This window comes from Panicum virgatum, chromosome 9N, assembly GCF_016808335.1.
Source record: "Panicum virgatum strain AP13 chromosome 9N, P.virgatum_v5, whole genome shotgun sequence".
Classification (NCBI taxonomy): Eukaryota; Viridiplantae; Streptophyta; class Magnoliopsida; order Poales; family Poaceae; genus Panicum; species Panicum virgatum.
Genome location: NC_053153.1, coordinates 53,850,670 through 53,862,869, shown reverse-complemented (window position 1 = coordinate 53,862,869; position 12,200 = coordinate 53,850,670). Strand labels below are relative to the sequence as shown.

The 12,200-nt window shown below is 43.6% G+C and overlaps 2 long non-coding RNA genes across 6 annotated transcripts; both read right to left on the bottom strand.

Annotated features, from left to right (window-relative positions):
• Positions 1–3,983: 3,983 nt before the first annotated feature.
• On the bottom strand, positions 3,984–4,547 carry LOC120691120. The gene is made up of 2 exons (XR_005682111.1): positions 4,259–4,547; positions 3,984–4,156 (listed from the first exon to the last, which is right to left on the bottom strand). It is a non-coding gene; the product is annotated as an uncharacterized LOC120691120 (long non-coding RNA).
• A 2,884-nt stretch (positions 4,548–7,431) lies between these two features.
• Positions 7,432–11,612, bottom strand: LOC120691617. Of its 5 annotated transcripts, none has more exons than XR_005682315.1 (5): positions 10,918–11,612; positions 10,472–10,540; positions 9,594–9,850; positions 8,749–9,103; positions 7,432–7,822 (listed from the first exon to the last, which is right to left on the bottom strand). It is a non-coding gene; the product is annotated as an uncharacterized LOC120691617 (long non-coding RNA). The 5 variants fall into 5 exon arrangements; XR_005682317.1 differs by having other exon boundaries at positions 9,594–9,728; XR_005682318.1 differs by having other exon boundaries at positions 9,594–9,714.
• Between the last annotated feature and the right edge of the window lie 588 nt (positions 11,613–12,200).

Sequence of the window (12,200 nt, the reverse complement as noted above, 5' to 3'; positions counted from 1 at the left end):
CCCACGGTGGTACTGGGCATCATCACCAGGTCGTAATACGAACCGGCGGTGATAGATTTGAAAAGTATCACCCACGGGTTGAAATATGATCCAACGACCCCGTAGTTATGCCCACTATCACTGCCAGGTCATGAAACAACACGACAGAGATGACACATTCTTATTCTTTTTCATTATCTCCCACTCCCTCTCCCTCTCGCTTCTCATATCCCAGCCTGCTCGTCTGGTAGCCAACTCCCCTCCCCTTCTTTCCTTCCTATGGCGTCGCCCCTCCCCTCCCCTTCTTCCCTCCCTACGGTGCCACCCCTCCCCCCGCTTCTCTCCTTACAACGCCCAACTCCCCTAGGCCGGTGAGCGCGTGGGGCCGCGGAGGCACATGGAGTGGCACCACCAGCGGCTGCGTAACGGTGACACATGGAGCAGCACGCGGGGCAGTGGTAGCGTGACGCGTACCGAGCAGCAGCGACGGCGCAGAACAATGCGGTTTTGTTTTATAATAGGGGACCACCACTGGTTTTGTAATGGGCAGTGATGCGCCCATCTATCACCAGAGTAGTGATCTTCTCATCTCTCCAAACTCCAATCGTATCCACCCCTCCTGCTCTCTCTCTCTCTCTCTCTCTCCAAGCATGGGATTGATTCGTCTACATGGTTGTCGTTTGATGAAATACGAACTGCTACTTCTCTAGCACTAAATGGTATGCAGTGCGCATCGTGCTGCTATGCTCTTACACTTGCACGATCATGGCGATTACCGCACACACATGGTAATCCTATTCTCGCGCCCGCTGCACATCTATCCTGGTACAGCCGCTGGGTGTGTTGCTCTTTCTTCCATGTCCATCAACCAAGACCAAGCTCTTCCTGCTCCCTATCCCGGCACCATGCCTCGCGCTCCTTCTGCCCCCAAGCTGGCCAAGGGGTAGGTAGGGAAGGTGAAGAGAGGATGTAGATTTTTTTCTTATGTTGCATCGACCAATTTATAATTTTGTAATTATTGTTTTTTAGTGTTGCAAATGAGATTTTGAGATGTTGTATTGGATGATTTTGAATGTTGCGCCTCCAATGAAAAGACTTAACTATACGCTAATTTTCTATTAGACTTTTGATGTTGTAATTATTCTCTGATGATGCCGCGATTATGATTTATGGATGGATGTTGCCGTACCATACATTGATTGCTGTGATAATTTTCTCTTGCAATTGATGAATGTCACATGAACATATAGTAAAATGTTGTTGTGGGAATTTATCCTTGATTCGGTTTGTAGAGGTAGTACACATTTTTGAATGTTGCATATTGTTGATGCTAAAATTTTGCAACTATAATTTTGGTAGGATAACTTGAGCCGATGGAGAAATTTACAAGAAGGCCGATGGCCCATTCGGTACAAGATTACTGGAGGCCTTGTCAAAGCTAACGCTAGTACAGTCAAGGTGCAGTTAAGGATTGGTCAAAAGGGGGCCATCGGCAGGTCACAGCTCAAATGAGAGGGTATCATCATCAGAAAATCTAGGAGTCCGATTTTGTTGGGAATTATCTTGAAAATATTGTAGTTTTTTATTTTCTTTTGGAACAAGTTTGTTAAAGTCGTGTTAAGTTAGGATTCCTAGTTCAGGTTATAAATGGCAGACATTAGGATTTTGTAAGTTACAATCCAACACATCAATACAACTTCTTCTCGGTGTCATGCCAAATCCTAGGAGTAGAAGTGGAGTAGAACTCGGCGTATTCTTTGGTAAATAGGCCTGCAACGGTTAGGTCCAACCTCCGATTTGCTCGTAAGTATCATCTTTATTAGGTTTGCTAAACTTTATTTACTGGTGCATTGCAATAATTTAGTTTAGTTTATCTACCAGTTGTTGATTTCTTGTAATTGCTCATAAGACTGTCTCTGTTAGGTCTAACCTCTTATGAGCTTTTGAAAGATTTTACAATTTATCCAACATTGATAAAGGATCTATCGGCTGTTGTTTAACCCTTTTTCCTGCTGATCTGTAATAGCCAATAGATTCACCGATCTTCGTTTCATATTTCTTGATCAGATCATATACCACTGTCCTAACAAATCTTATCACGGCTGACTCGTGTAACCTATTTTTATTGTCCCATACTATCTCGGTTAGGTCCGTGGGCGATTATATTAAGTTAGATTCGTTGGCATGATATGATCTATCAAGGCTTGGATTGTAAATCAGCTATTCTATCCGATCACCGTTACGAATTGATAAGAAATTCTTTTGTAATTAGATTCATCTGCAAGTTCTATTTCATTTATCGCCCTAGCTATTAGCGATGTCTCTATTAGGTCCGATCTGACTAATGGTGATGGTAAATTAAATCTAATGAGTTATATGTTTTTTTATAGTTGAATCTATTATAAATACATCTGTCATATAAGATTGGGCTCAATAGCCGATGACCCCCATGGTTTATCAAGCTGCTTAGCCGTTATTATTTTTGTGGAACAATTTGGAACACCTTTTGATAGGTTCTCTGTTAATTATTGATTAAATTTCTTTTTCTTGTCAGTTACAGGTCAAATTTATTGGCATGCCGCGAACCTAAAGAGCAGGACTTGCACCGAAGATAATCAGAGATCTCATGCCTTAGAGTGTCGTGCTCTGGAAGATACACCACACCGAATTTTGCAGCAACACGTATGTTGATATTTCTTGTTTCAGCTTTTTTTCCATATGTAAAATCTAAATGGAGAGGCCTCTCCATTTAGTCTTAAAAGGAGAGTCCTTAAACTTTCTTAAAAATAAAATATCCAATCACATCAGATTCCAAAAAAGGAAAGTTGTTCTATTTATCTGAAAAATAATTTGAGGACTTTAGTGTTAAAGAAAGTAACTTTGCGCTTCGTGAAAATTATATGAATGTAACTTTGTAGTACATGAATATTAGAAAAAATAACTTTTTATCCATGCTTTATTAAGAAAAGTAAATTTTATACTTCATGAAAGTTATGAAAAGTAACATTGTAGCATATTAATTTTAGAAAAAGTAACTTTCCAGTTGCGACGGGAAGTAACTTGTCAATAGTGTACATGACGTTAAGTAACTTGTGACTAATTTATATGCAGAGGAAGTAAGGTTCTTTTAAAAAAAGTAACTTCACCACTCCAAGCAAAAACATACTCAAGTGGGATCTTTTTTTGAAGCTCTTGTTAAAATGAATATAATAGTATAATCGGATTTTGATTTGGATGTGTGGTTGGAGAATCATTGGTTTTTTAATGTTGAGATCGATTTGCATGTGCTCATTATGGCTTACATATAACATATAGGATGATGGGGGTAGAGGGCTCTCGGCATCTGGAGAGCCCTCTCCCTGTAGCCTTACGGATGCTATTTTTTCGTCGGGTAAATTAAAGACTGCTGCCGCTCATCACTTCTGCGGCCGCTAGTTGTCCTCAAGCTCTTTTACAAAAAGACCCTTCAGTGTTTTAGAAATAAAATCACAGATCAACACACCCACCTCAAACAGAAGCAAAGTCTCATATATTTTTTAAAACACCTCTTATCTAGATTTTCGTTTCGACATGAAGACGAGAATATGATGAGCACATCATTGTTTGGGACTTGTTTGTATTTTACAGAAACACCTCTGCTCCCATCCCTATTCGCAGCGGCCCCACACCCTCCCGCCGTGCTAGCCACGCATGCCTCCACTCTCGCACGACTGCACGAGCACCACCTTCGCTCCTCCACCTCCCTCTGCTAGCACAGGGGGCGATTCCCGCATCCGCTCAGCCCTCCTTGCCATCAGGGGCGAAGATGGAGCCTCCCGAGTCAGGATGGCAACGGGACGGGGCGGGGCCGGGGAAGTGCCCCCCGTCCCCGAAATGAAGAGCCTCGCCCCGGCCCCGATATGTTAATCGGGGGAAAAAGCTTCCCCGTCCCCATCCCCGTCGGGTCCCCGAAATCTGTCAGGGGCCCGTGGAAAACAACGTGCCAACAAAAAATCTCACCAGAATCATCACAACGAGTATTTAACTAGCCAAGAAAATAAACAAAAATTTATTAGATTATTACAGATTTACAATATTGCTCAAATAAGATAGGCTGCTAGCTAAAATTGTTCCAGCTCTTAATTCTCAGGCCGCCATCCAAAATCCCTCCATCACTTAGCAATCAATAATCGAAGTCCTGAAAAGCAGAACGGCATAATCAGGACAGAAGACGATGCATCACTACAGTAGAATCTAGACATCTTTAAATATCATTTCGTAAACACAAAGAATATATCACTAGCAGATCAAGGATTCAAGCACACGGATCAAGGATTCAAGCGGTAGATGTTGTCAGAAGTGAAGGTATGGAGGATGGCACTGCGATGGGGCTGTCTTGGGTGACGAGTTGCAGTTTACCGCCTGGATTGCGATGACCCCAGCTAGACGATGATGGCCGATAGTGATGGACGGCATCGCCGGCACCTTGGCATCCCCTTGCGCTCTCACCTCAGCAGACGCACAGTAGAGACTGGAGAAGGTAGTGGCGGCCGCCGCTTATGGTGACGGGAGGTGGACAGGTTAGGGTTCCAGGGAAAAGTAGAATATATAGATGCTTGGATAGGTGGGCTATCGGGCTGCCGATTTATGGGCCGAATGTATACAATATACTCTGGTTCGGGCCCCGATGGAACCCCGCGGGGGAATATTAGATCCGCCCCACCCCGACCCTATTTCGAGGACCCGCCCCATTAGCCCCGCGGGGCAGATTTCAGCCCCGTCCCCGTTCAATTCGGGGCGGATCCCCGCCTCCACGGGGATTTTTGCCATCCCGACTCCCGAGGAGGTAAAAGCATATTTTTGATGGGTCATGCTTTTACCTACTCGCGAGGCTCCAGGATGGCCGGCCCAGCTAGGTTGCTGACACATGTTTCAGCTTGACAACTTTTCTATCCACTGCAGACTTTCAAATCCTCAAACCACACTACTCCTGTTGTCCCTACTTGCAGCAACTGTGGCTCAAGGCAATGAGCGGATGGGGCAGGAATATGGGCATCTGACCTGAGATGATGCTGGATCGAGAAGGCTAGGGAGTGGGGTGAAGCCGCAACTGGCAATCCATGCGTCTCCTATCGTGCGTGCACACATACATGCTACCCATTATTGGACTTTTTTTAAGCATCTCATCTCATCTGGTATAGGTGTAGTATCTTCTTATGCATGAACACACACCAACTCTACACACCACACTCACTCTATCCCCGCATATACAAATAAATCTACACACTCATATAGAAGATGACGTGCATGTAACGCATTACTATTATGGCTTCATGCGTGAGAGGCAACGAAATTGATTTCGGATAGAGGTTTTTTATGGTGCACAATACTATCACGTGGTAGTATGTAGTATAAGAGATCTAACCATCCATCCAAAGGGTGAAATTGTCATTAGCAATTGAATATAAATTAAGAAGAATTTTAGATATTTTGCATTTCAGCCCTCCATTTCGGCCCGCCGCCGCCCCTCGTGGCCTCGTCTCCTTCCTGACTTGCGAGACTCGCCGCCTCCTGTCGTTAGGCCTCCTCCTGCCCCCCTCGTGCATCTCGTGACCACCACATCCGCCGCCGCCTGTCACCGTCAATGCCTCCAACGCCTGCCACGTCCTCTGCGGCCGCCGCCACAGCGTGCACCTCCACGTGCTGGCATCCACGAGGTGCGTGTTGACTGCGCCGCCGCCACCATGGCGTGGGTGGGCTTCGGCACCACTATGGGGGAGCTGTACTACGCCGCGGCCAAGTCAGATCTGCAAGTGGCCTTCGCCGTTGGTGTGTGCCTCGTGCCACCCACTCGTTCCTGCGCCACCGCGCACGGGAGCCGTCGGCCTCCTGGCTATGGCACGTGGCGCTGCAGGTAGTCGCCTCTAACGCTAGCCGCCTAGCTCGCCTCCTGGCACTTGCGTAACTGATCTCTGCATCCTTTTGTCTTTCGTCGTACGGTCCATGGATGAATGTGTTCTGATTTGCTGGTGCAGTGTCAATTAAAATTCTGATTTGCTTATGGATGAATATATTGATGGCATGAGTCCTTAATTTGTTCCTCTATTTCTTATATCACCAATCTTTGATTCCAGAATCATTAGTAGTTTAGATAACAGTATTAATAGGCCTTAGGACACAATTTTCAATTTGCAGTTAAGAACATGTTGGTGCCACAGATTTAGTTTGAATTTCTTTTGTATTTGTTAAGATAAGCAATTTTTTCTGCTGTATTGTTACAGTTCATCATGTTTGTAAAAGGTAGGCAGCCATTATCACCTGATAGTATTGGTACTCATATAGGTCTTTGAAATCCTAGTATTTTGTTTAAGAAACAGAAACGTTTGAACCTTTCAATGTTGACAAGTCAGCATGAATATTTAAGCGCTTGTGTGTGCCTACATGCTGTCAAGGCCATGTATGATCAAGAATAAATCCATAAAGGATTAAATCCATCAGCACTTGTAATTTTTTTTTGTTACTGATTAAATCTTGAAATGGATGTGATCCTTTTTTTTATTCCAGAAGGGCACTGAATGGAGGCGAACGGTACGTTAGCATGGTGGAAATTGAAGAATATAACTATGTGGCAAATCAGACCTTTAATACAGAGGAAGATTTCTTCGAGTTTTACAATGTTTATGCATTCCATAAAGGATTTAGTGTCAGGAAGGATAGGGTCAGGTACAAGCCTAGTACCAAGGAGGTGACATGGAGGAGATTTGTACATTTGAAAGATACAGATCGGAGAAGCATTTTGAAAGGAAGGATCAGAAAAGACAGCCACATGCCCTGACCCGATGTGGATGTAACGCCAGGCTTGATGTGCAGAGGAGTGAAAGCAGTGGCATATGATATGTGACTGATTTTGTGGATGTGCATTCGCATCCCTTTGCTAAACCAGAGCATGCTTTTGTTTTGCGGTCGCACCTAGTGCTTAATGATCCTCAGAAGGCGGAGGTAGTTGAGCTGGGGCTTGGTGGGCTTCGTCCATACCGGATCATGGATGTCATGGACACAAGCCACGGTGGTCCAGGAGAGACTGGATTTCTTTCGTAGGATCTGTACAATTTTTTTTTCGAGGCAGAATAAGGGAAAGGTACAAGGAAATGATGCAGAATTCGTGATGAATCATATGCATCAGATGCAAGAGGAAGACCCAGAATTTTTTTTAAGTATAGTTTGGATGCAGAAGGGAGGCTTAGGAACCTTTTCTGCTCGGATGCACAATCTCATATGGACTATGGTGTTTTTGGAGATGTGGTGGTATTCGACAGCACGTACCGTGTGAACCGGTACAATCTTCCATTTGTCCCTTTCATAGGAGTCAATCATCATCAGAGTATGGTTGTATTCGATTGCAGTATATTGTCGGATGACACTAATCTATCCTATGTGTGGCTTCTTGAAGCGTTATCAGATCATGACATCAACTTGCATACCATCTTACCACAAATATATATTACTAGACCATGTCAGGAATTTAATTTTTTGTGAAGTCAACAACAATACATAAGCTAAACTCAGTTTCTGACAGCACGCAATATCCTTTTCTAATGCAGGGAACATGTAAATGCTCTCAGAAACTACTAGTCCAGATCAGAATGGTGTCGTTAATGAAGCAAGTTTGGTTCTTTACTAAAGTTGAAAGAACTAGAGATTAGAAGAGATCTATGCAAAGACATTGCCGACAGTTTCGACATCGACACTGAAGAGTTCATCATAAATGGAAAGAGAATCAAGTTAAGTATGAAGGATGTTCATCATATACTCGGCCCGCCAGCCCAAGGCGATGAAATAAAGGAACCTCCACGAAAGCATGTACCTGGTTTGTTCAAAAAATACACATGGAAAGATGAATCTAAAATCTCTTCAAATTCGTTGAGGGATTATTTCAACAGCAACAACTCGCATGGCGATGACTTCGTTCGCATATTTGTTCTGTACACTATTGGTTTCTACTTGTGCCCAACACTACAACCATATGTCAACTCGGATTATCTTGGCCTTATTGAAAATGTGAAAAATATCAAGAACCTCAACTGGACCAGCCTGGTTTTCAATTTCTTGATCGCAAGCATAAGGGAATACAAGGTGGCCAAGGCATCAAATCTGAAAGGGAATCTAGTTCTTTTGCAGGTATGCCAATTCTACAAACTTTAAAAATAATTCTATGGCTAGTATGTCCTAGATAAGTTTTTTTTGACCTTAAGGTCTGGTACTGGGAGAAGCTATGTCTCATACCTACCCTACACCAAGACACTCCGATTTCGATCCACCACTTATGCAATATTGGGATGAACAGCGAGCCAAAGAACGATGCAAACTAGCGCGGAAGTGCCAATTTGGAGGAGAGGTACAACTTGATTCCACTTGCCTATGTATAAAGTTATTGTATATAAATATGTTTTGGTCCTAACAAAATTCTTTATCTAAACTCAGGTAGTTGAAGACATCACAATTCCAATTTAAAAAAGCAGACCATGCAACACCACCCAAAACAATAGTGCAGACATGGAATCCGACTAGGAGCAATCGAATATAATAAATGTCAAGGTAATACTATTAACCTATTTCACATGCAGCACAACTGGTTCAGCACATATAATTCCAAATAACTCCAGGAAATTGAAGTACTACTCGGCAAACTAGCAAAAAAAAGTTGATGAGGGGTTCGCAACAATGAACAGATGATTTGACGAATTCAAAGAAGACAAATGGGTAAGAATGTTATAATATTTTTCCACATACCATGAGTAATCTTCTAGGTCCGTGAAAATTTGAGGCACTTCAACATGAATTGTAGAAATCAAGGGAAATAGAACCATCCTCGACCGATGTACAAGAAGACGATAAGAAAGACCCACCTGCCCAAAACATACAGGATGATCTGTACAACCAAATCTGCAGGCAAGAACTTCAAAAAGGAAAAAAAAACATCCAACATACAGATGCCAATTTTGAGTACAATACAACCTCAAAACGTAAGAAAACTAACAAGGGCAACAAGGAGGTAGAAGATGCCGAGGTTATAGAGATCCCTGAAGCACCACTGCCGACGTATACGACCTCAGAAGGTAAATATTTTATGCGCCTTAGTCTTTTCCTACATCATTTAATATAAGTTATTTATATTTTCTAGTAGACTACTTGTGCAATGCAGATGACATGCCCACTATTCAGTACATCACCTCAACATCAGAGAAAAAACAATTGGTTGATATTGGTATTTACAGTGCAAGAAAAGAGGATATGCAATTCCTGCTACAAACTTCTTTGTACCTGAACGTTCACAAAATATTTTCCTATTCCTACAACCCGACTAACTGTGTATAATTTATGATTACAGGTTATAAATGCATATATCCGTATCCTAAAAGCAAAGCCTAGTATCTAAACAAGACAGGACGGAGATGCCTATCTAGAGACAACATATTTCTCGACCATGATGCATGACGATAGCACCACTACATTAAATGATCAAAATGAGAAAAGCTTTCGAGTACTTCATACATTAACTTATCTCTAGCACGATATGGTAGGATTGATATTGATGTTTCCTAAAGTTTAATAAACATCAGAAAATTGTAACTTACCAATTTTTTAGGTCTTCTTTCCAAATAATGTTAAGAACACACATTGGTATCTGGCGGATGGTCAATGGACGCAAGGGTGTCATACAGGTACTTGACTCATTGGGTCCCAGCAGCCATCGTCCTGAACTGCAGCAACTGGTAGGTGACTAATCTACATATAATAGTTACTAGCAAAAAAAAAAAGTTTCCTCAACTGTTGATGATTTCAATGGTCTCAAAGGAAAGGGCTGCACAACTATATCAACCACCTAGCAAAACTAAAGATGGAGACAAATACAAAGTGGAAGGGTGTTAATAAGCTCAAATAGTGGCATGTCATCGAATGCACCAACAGTAGAATGCAGACCGACGGGTAAGTTGCACATTTTGAATTTGGCAAACAAATCAGATGTCACACTGTTGTTTCCTAGCTTTCAAAAAAAAACTACTCTAACAGCACATCGTGTGGGCTATTCATGCTGAAATTCATGGAGCTTTGGACAAGAAGTAGATTGGCCAACATATTCACCCAGGTACCTTCTTTCAATGTTCAAATAATACGTACCAATCTATGCCCCATCTAACACTACAAGTTAACCACTATTTCTATTGGTAATGCGCAGAAGGATATTACTAATTTTAGGCTCAAACTAGCAGTCATATTGGTTGAATATCTGTGGAACAAGGAGAAAGGGAGTCCTAGCTACAAATCTACCGATGCTGAGGAGACCTACATGCTGGAAGACGTGGAAAGATAGAATTAAATCCATGCTTCTGTTTATTTCAACTTCAAACTTTGTATGTTATTACCAATAGAAAATTGTTCTATACATTGTTCTCCCAGGGATATGTATTTCTATGGAGATGCGTAAAGTTGAATGATGAAAAAGGAGGCTTACCTTATTCCTTACAAGTTCAGCAATCTATATAATGTCACAGTTCATCTAATCATCGAGAATTTTTATAGCCTGCAAAACCAGCAAGATCAATATCAAATAAGTTCCCTAAAGCTATCCCAAACAAATGAAATTCTGAACTATTAGCCTATCAGCCTGCATGAGTAGATCATGCAAATGGCATACTATAGTAGTATACTCAAAAGAGATAGCAAACTAAACTAAAACCTGCTCAGATAAGCAAGTAGCTCAACATAATTTAAAAGTTGAGCAACAAGCTCTGCACATGATGCAGAGATCCTGACCCCTGAATGCACAAGGAAGTAATGACTGGACAGAGATTGTTTTCACCAAGATGGATAATGGCAATTTCATGGGCAGTGTACAAGTTGTGAAAAAACATTGCAAGGCCTAACAGAAACCAGAGTGGAGAGAAAGAGGAGCAATACTTCCAATTGGTCAACGGGGATCCATTGCCGAGATGCCGAATTGGGATGCGATGCAGGGTGCCCCCTGCTCCTTGCCCTTGTCGTGCTGCTACCGTGGGCCAGTCACTAGTGGCCATCCGGGCGTTGACCCATGGCCAGTAGTGGGAGGCGACGGGCGACCGCGGCCAGCGGCATGACCACCCCTCGGCTCGCAATAGTGCCGGTGGCCGGCGGGTGGAGCCATCACTGCGAGGCGCCGCCCCTTCGCCCCCAATGCCGGTAAACGAAAGGACGAGCCGCCTGCCTAGTGGTGACCCGCTGCCGAGTGGGGGCGCGAACCGCAAGCCCGGCGCGCATTGGCCCTGGGGGCGACCCGCTGCCCGCCCTCCTCCCAAGGCGCCTCCCTGGATCCGCCGCCACGAATTCTTCTCGGCGGCAAGCATTGGCTCTGGGGGTGACCCGCTGCCCGCCCTCATTCTAGGGCGCCTCCCTGGATCCGCCGCCACTAATCCTTCTCGGCGGCGAAAATCGGCCCTAGGGGCGACTTGCTCACTGCCCTCCTCCCAGGGCCGCCTCCATGGTGGGTACCGAAGGGTCGGCAACGAGCATCGGCCTTGGGGAACCCTAGGCGTGTCGGCGGCGAGCATCAGCCCTGGGAAACCCTAAGCGCCAATAGGGGAGCAGGAAAGAGAAGAAATGAACGAGAAAACAAAAGAAAGAAAAATAGAAAGAAAAAAAGTAATATAAATGAATAAGTATCAATTATTATCTTTCCAATGTTACCCCTATAATACTTATACTACCTGGATATACTACCTCATACTACTAATTAGTGTTTCAGTAGTATAGATTAATCTCAACCGTCCGATGTTTACATACGATCCTTCCCAGATGGTAGTATATGGTCGTATTGTGCAGCGTAAAAGACATCTTGGATATACCCAACGAGCGACGCATGTGTGGTTTCGAGGAATCGAACTCACGCCAGCTGCATGCCCACCGAGGCTAAAAGCCAACCAAGCACAAATGTTCCAGGTGCACGGCCTAGTAGGTTTGCCTGGCGCTGGCCTACCTCTATTTAGCCTAAATGTTAAATGATGAACAGTCGGTCACCCACCGTGTAGCAAATAGTCGGAATATACGTCCGTCTAGACGGCCTTGTAAATGGTCAAAACGGTTTTATACGGCTCTACACGGCTAATTGGCCTACACTGCTACCCATCGAGTAGCGTTTACACATCGTATAAACGACCGTATAAGCGAACAGTGCTATTTCGCTACGTTGTTGCCCGCTCTTGCCCCCA